This window comes from Ziziphus jujuba, chromosome 9 (assembly GCF_031755915.1).
Source record: "Ziziphus jujuba cultivar Dongzao chromosome 9, ASM3175591v1".
In the NCBI taxonomy this organism is placed as follows: Eukaryota; Viridiplantae; Streptophyta; class Magnoliopsida; order Rosales; family Rhamnaceae; genus Ziziphus; species Ziziphus jujuba.
Genome location: NC_083387.1, coordinates 9,143,790 through 9,151,557, shown reverse-complemented (window position 1 = coordinate 9,151,557; position 7,768 = coordinate 9,143,790).

Here is a 7,768-nt window from a genome sequence, read left to right as displayed (position 1 = left end):
CCTGACCGAAATCTCCCCTCTTCCATATGTTAAAAAGTATAAAAACAGCTGGTTTTCTAAGCACTACAGTACATAATTCTTTTTTTTGGTAATATATATATATATATATTGAGAAAGAACTTGATTACATATATGAGAATGAAAATATATAATTTTGTACAGAAGGATAGAAGATAGTCTCATAAATTGAGAATTATTTACAGAAGTTATCTTTGCACGGGAATTTTAGGCCCAACTTCGTCTCCCTTACATATTATGAATTAGTTGTACTTGTTCTCAAGCTTTAGATCAGTAGTGAGGCCCATTTGTGTGTGTATATATATATATATCATCGTTATTATTTTATTTTTGAAAACTTTGATAACGATTTTTATTGGCTGCTTCAACAAAAAAAAAAAAAAAAGGTTTATAAAAATAAAAGAAAATGTTATTTCTCACAGTTGGCAACATATTATGTTAGTATTTCAGTAAATTATATATGTTTATATTATAGTAGTAATATGTGATAAATCCGGTAGCCAAAAAAAAAAAAAAAAAAAAAATCTCAAAAAAAGAAAAAAAGAAAATGTAAGATATCTTTTGTAAATCAATCGGTTTTTTTTTTTTTATCTAATTATGCATAATTTGTTTAGCTTAAATTTTTTTAGTCTTAGGATTTTTTATTTTTTATTTTATAAGCGTGATGTAACTACAAAGTTTAAGTAAGAAAAAAAAAACCATAAATATCAAAGTAAATATAATTTCAAATTGTGTTGGTTTTTTTATTTTAGTTTTTTTATTATTTTTTTTTTATAGTTATTTGAGAAGTTTAATAAATTTTAATTATAATTAATTAATATTTAACGTTAACAAATATTTGAGATAAACAAATTACAAATAATTTTTATATATATATATATATATAAGAATAAAAAAATAAACAATGGCTAATTTATCATATTACTGAATTCATTGATAACCTCTAAACGGTTTAATAGTGAAAATTATTATTAACTTAATGATGTTAGGATGTGTTTCAATGATTTAAACAGTTTCAGTTGCTCTTTTGCTGCTAGGGAGAGACAGATGAAGAAGCTCTTGCTAAATAATTTTTTCCAGTCTTGGAATAACGTAGGACCGGCTGGATTGGCCTCTGCAAAACATCTGGTCAGATTTATGCATTGAGTTTTCTAGTTGATAAAACTTTTGAGTTTTATTTACAAAAATAAATAATAATAATAATAATAATAATAAAGTAATAACCACTAAACCGCATAATATTTCTTGTTAATTCCTTACCACTTATAAGGAACGGGAGAGAAAATATAAATTAAAGCCTAATGTGCAATTGGCTTTCCTTTATTAAATTTAAATAGTTCCGAGGAGTCAAAAACAAATATATATAAACTCAAGCGGTTCTTTAATTAACTAGATCGAATGCTACATACTCAATTAAAGAATGTTAAAAAGATAACAAAAAAATGGTTTTGATTAAAGAATTAATACATGCCTGCCGGCCATAATTAATTTTGCATATAATTTCTCCATCCTTCACCATAAAACCCAGAAACATCATCAATGGCAGGCAAGGAAATTAAGCTCTTCCTCATGGTCTGTTCAACCCCCCATTGATGTTGTCCCAAAATAGCTTAGTTTTGGAATGTCGGAACACGAACAGAGATCAGACATTATGTGACCGAGACCTAGCTACTTGGCTTTCACAGTTACATCAGAATTTGCTGCCTTAGCGAAGTCCTTGATTAATTTTCTTGATCATCCGTTCAAACGAGAAGTGAGATCGATGAAAACATGTTCACTGCAAGGAATGGTAAGGACCTCCCACTGCATGATTATATCCAAATTCTTCTTGAGCTTTACTTAGCAAATCTTGGAATTCTGGATCCTTCAAGTACGAGATTGGAACCACAAACCTTTTCTTTTGGCTCTGGTCTCCTACATATACTCCACAGTAACCCTTTGGAACATCTCCTGGAATCACCCAAGAAGACCTTCTGAGGAATTGCTTTGCATGACTAACAGCAAGCAAACGAATACCCATTATTATTTGGTTCTCTAGATCTATAATAAGCTCTAACGAAGATAGATCACAAAGAGAAAGTATAAAAATGATGTCAAGTAAAACTTTGACGGAGTGAGAGGCTCATGTTATGTTGGTGAATAGTAATAGAGATAAACCAACCTCTGTTTCATAACTCTATCTACTTGCTTGTTTGTATTTTAAATATTACACGTGTATATAGATTTAGTTACTAGTTGCTTATCTTTAACAAATTATCTTGTACTGTAACGTGTATTTAAAGACTCCTTCTCATGAATGGAAAATAGCTTTCCACTGTTATTGCTTTTCTTCACAATATTCATTTCTGCTTTCTTTCATGGTATCAGAGCACTTGCTCTAAAGAGTTTTTTTTTTTTACGATTCTGTCTTCTGCGCATATATATATATATATATATATATATTTTTTTTTTTTTCCTTTGCTCTCATTTGCTATCATGGCTGATTCATCCTCCACCTCTGTAACCGATACCCAGAATTTTGATTTTGCCAATTTAGTTTTTCTCAATGTTGCTACTCAAGCACCTATTCGCCTTACCTCTGACAATTTTTTCACATGGAAAGCTCAGTGGGATGCTCTTCTCTATGGATATGCACTCACCGGTTATGTTGATGGTTCTTTAGTGTGTCCACCCTCCTCCTCTAATCTGGCTTATATGTATTGGACCCGTCAAGATCAACTTTTGTTTGGATCCTTATTGGCTTCCTTGTCCCGTGAGCTTGCTCCCATGGTTGCTACAGCCAAGACTTCCCGTGACCTTTGGAATAAACTCTCTGTCACCTATGCTAAACCATCAAGAGCACGCATTATCCGGCTCCGGGAGAGGCTTGTTAAACCTCAAGGATCTCGAAATATCACAAACTACATGTTTGATATTAAAGGGGCAGCAGATGAACTTGCTTTGCTTAATGCACCACTCAAAGATGAGGAAATAACCATCTATGTTATCAATGGTCTAAATTCTGATCTAAAAGAAATTTCTGCAGCTATTCGTTCAAGAGATACTGAAATTTCCTTTGAAGATCTACATGAGCGGCTGTTGGAATATGAGGCATACCTACATAAGACAGATTCTCAGATCCATGATGATTCCCTTGCTGTTGCTCATGTTGCCAACCGAAACATCAACTCTTCTAATTTTGGTCGTACTTTTTCCAAGAAACCAGGTACTAAGTCCTTCCACTCATCTTCCAATTATTCTCGCAGCAACCAATCCTTGGTTTCTTTTAGAAATTACCGTGGAAAATGTCAGTTTTGTGACCAGCTTGGTCATTCTGCAAAGTTTTGCCCTCAACTGAAGCAACAATGGACTCCCATGCATCAACAAGGTTTGCTTCCCACTCCAAAATTTGGTCCGAGGCCTCATGCTTTTTATTCAGCACCACCAGCTTCTCCGTCTCCCTCTCCAATTTCTTCTCAGTCATCTTGGTTGCTCGATTCTGGCGCTTCACATCATGTCACCAATGATCTACATAACCTGTCTTCTCACTCTGATTATGATGGTACTGACGAGATCATGGTTGGTAATGGTAATGGTTTAAAAATAACTCATGTTGGCTCCACTTATATTCCTGCTTCTAATCATTCCTTTCTTTTAAATGGTGTGCTATGTGTTCCAAACATGACACGGAACTTAATTTCTGTTTCAAAATTTTGCCAACAACATAATGCCAAAATAGAGTTCTCACCACATGATTTTGTTGTGAAGGATATCTCAACGGGGGTGACTCTACTTCAAGGACCAAATAATGGAGGGATATATGAGTGGCACTCTTCCATAGCACCTACTGCTTTGCAGCCTGTTTCATTCTCCAGTGTCAAGACTTCTAGTCAGAATTGGCATAGTCGTTTAGGACATCCTTCAAATAAAATTTTAAGTCATTTAATTTCTACTTTTTCATTACCAGTGTCCTCTGTCAACTCTTTTAATTGTAATCCCTGCAAATGCAATAAAGCTCATAAACTTCCCTTTCATGTTTCTTCTATGACTAGCTCCCAACCTTTACAACTAATCTACTCAGATGTTTGGGGTCCTGCACCCATACTGTCTATTGATGGGTACAAATATTATGTGATATTTGTTGACCATTACACTAAGTATGTCTGGTGGTTTCCAATGCAGCAAAAATCTGATGTTTCCTCTATTTTTCTCAAATTCAAAGCTAATGTTGAAAAATTTTTTCAAAAACAAATCATCTCTTTTTACTCTGATAATGGAGGTGAATTCATTAAACTTAAATCCTATTTTGAGAAATTTGGGATAACTCATTTTTTAGCACCTCCTTATACCCCAGAACATAATGGGTATGCAGAAAGACGTCATAGACATATTAGGGAGACTGGTTTAGCTTTACTATCTCAGGCAGGTTTGCCATTAAAATTTTGGACCTATAGTTTCCAAACAGCTGTCTATCTAATAAATAGATTGCCAACTCCAACTCTCAGTTTTCATTCTCCTTATGAAATTCTTTTTCGAAAATTGCCAAATTATCATCATTTGAAAATTTTTGGCTGTCTTTGTTATCCTTGGCTTAAACCTTATTCTAATCATAAATTAGAGCCTAAGTCTACACCATGTTTGTTTCTGGGATATCAAAAAAATCAAAGTGCCTATAAATGTTATGATTTTTCAAATGATAAATTTTTTATCTCTCGTCATGTTACCTTTGTGGAGTCTAACTTTCCATATAAACAATTTCCTTCTTCTCACCCGGTCACTATTGATGAGTCCTTGTCACCATGGAATACTTCTCCTCCCATCACGTGTTCCCCTCACAAAACAATTCCTTTTTCTTCCAATAGTTTCAACTCACCTAACCCACCTACCTCACCTACCCACCTACCCCATCACATGTCTTCCAATCCTATTCACACTTCTACTCCTAATTCAACACCATCACGTGAAATATCTCAAACTTCTCCTCCATCTAGTCACCCAACTCATCACATGTCTTCCACTCCTATTCACATTCCTACTCTTACTCCAACACTGTCACGTGAAATATCTCAAAATTCTTCTCTTCCTCATCCATATCCTGACAGCCCTCATATATCTGCTCCTTCTAATTTGCAGGAAGCAACGGTTCCCCCTCTTGATATCTCCTCCACATCACCTTCTTTTCAATGTGAGAACTCGCCACGGCCGGTCCAACAGTTGACAAATAGAACACATACTATGCGCACCAGATCCATGAATAACATCTTTAAGCCAAAATCATTTACCAACTTCTTTGCTGCCACTGCTAGTGATCATGAAACAGAACCACGATCGGTCGCTCAAGCTTTGAAGAGTGCCGAATGGACAAAGGCAATGTCCTCTGAATTTGATGCTTTAATTCAGAATGGTACTTGGGAGTTAGTACCCTCTCATCCGAAATATAATCTTGTTGGTAGCAAATGGGTGTTTCGAATTAAACGCAATCCTGATGGTTCAATAAATCGATACAAGGCTCGTTTGGTCGCGAAAGGGTACAATCAGAGACCGGGTATTGATTACTCTGAAACATTTAGCCCGGTCATTAAGCCAGCAACAATACGTCTGATCTTGTCCATTGCTTTGTCTAGAAATTGGTGTCTTCGACAGTTGGACATTAACAATGCTTTTCTTCACGGTCAGTTGAATGAAGAGGTCTATATGTCTCAACCTCAAGGCTTCATTGATCACAGTAAGCCATCTCATGTTTGCAAGTTGAAGAAAGCAATTTATGGCTTAAAACAGGCACCTCGGGCATGGTATATGGAGCTGAAATCGTTTCTTCTCTCCTATGGGTTTGTAAACTCTCTTTCAGACACCTCATTGTTCATCTTTAATAGTTCGGGTACGATAATTTATTTATTGATATATGTTGATGATATTATTTTAACGGGTAATAATGATCCTGCTCTTTCGGATTTCGTTCAAGCTCTATCAAATAAATTCTCTCTTAAGGACCTTGGCCCGTTGAATTATTTTTTGGGTGTTGAAGTTCATTCAACTCATTCTGGTCTCCTTCTCACTCAAACCAAATATATTGAAGATATACTTGAGTATACAGGTATGACTGAAGCTAAGGTTGTCACCACTCCAATGGCCTCCTCCACTAATCTTATGCTACAAGATGGCACAAACTTGACCAATGCTACCATGTATCGTCAAGTGGTCGGTCGTTTGCAGTATCTCTCTTTAACTAGACCCGATATTTCTTATTCTGTCAACAAGCTGTCTCAATTTATGCACAAGCCAACTGAGACTCATTGGGCAGCAGTTAAAAGGGTTCTTCGCTACCTTAAAGGTACAAGCAGTTATGGTCTTTTTCTTCGGCGTGGTTCTTCTCTTTCTCTTCATGCCTACAGTGATGCTGATTGGGCGGGTAACAAAGATGACAGTACCTCCACATCTGCTTTTGTTTTATTTCTTGGCTCTAATCCTATTTCTTGGATGTCTAAGAAACAAAGAACCGTGTCTCGATCTTCAACAGAAGCGGAGTATCGTTCTGTAGCAGCAACAACGTCTGAGTTATGCTGGCTTCGTTCCTTACTACATGAACTTCAAGTTTCTCTTCCAAGTATTCCCGTTATCTATTGTGATAATGTTGGTGCTACGTATATTTGTGTCAATCCTGTTCTTCATTCCAAGATGAAGCATGTCAAGGTAGATTTTCATTTTGTTCGTGAAAAAGTTACGAATGGTGAATTGCGAGTATGCCATGTGTCCAGCAAAGAACAGCTAGCTGATGCCCTCACAAAGCCGCTGTCCACGCAACGACTTCAATTTCTTAGACCCAAGCTTAGTGTTCTTTCCAATACCACCAGCTTGAGGGGGCATAATAGAGATAAACCAACCTCTGTTTCATAACTCTATCTACTTGCTTGTTTGTATTTTAAATATTACACGTGTATATAGATTTAGTTACTAGTTGCTTATCTTTAACAAATTATCTTGTACTGTAACGTGTATTTAAAGACTCCTTCTCATGAATGGAAAATAGCTTTCCACTGTTATTGCTTTTCTTCACAATATTCATTTCTGCTTTCTTTCAAATAGTGAGACTTATGTTGATCATGATGAGCAAACTAATAATATATATATATATATGGATTGGTATGTGGAAATGATATAGGATGTACGAAATTAACGTGTTCCGAATAGTGGTGAGTCAATGGGAAGAGATGATGAATTTTGAGGTAGGTTTCTAGAATTTGGATCATTAGCTGTTCACGAATCGGATTGAGCTTATCTTTCCAACTCATCATATATCAAGTAGCGCATAAGAGTTGATAGTGAGAAATATATCATGCCCTACATTTGTTGGAAATTATTTATCAAACTTTTTTTTTAACCATCATGAGCCCACTTGTAAGATATTTAAATTTTGTAAAAACCTCCATTTAAAAAAAAAAAAAAAAAAAAAAAAGCTTACCCCAAAGACAGATGTTTTTGCTTTGATATCTTAAGGATATATTTGCATATATATAAAAGGCACCGGCGCTGAAGCTGAAGCACCTGAAGCAGAAACCAGCGATTGATTTTATTTTATTTTCCATCTAAAGCTTGCAATAGTTGGAAGATGGGGTTTTGCATATGAGATTTCGGGATGTGAAACCGTGAGATAGAAGAGGAGAGGAGCCCAAAACTCATTGTTTCGTGAGGTTGAAGAGGAGAGGAGTTTTGGTATTCAAAACTTGCCATTTTATTTAAAAAGATATGTTTAGTTTATAGAATGATTGTTTCT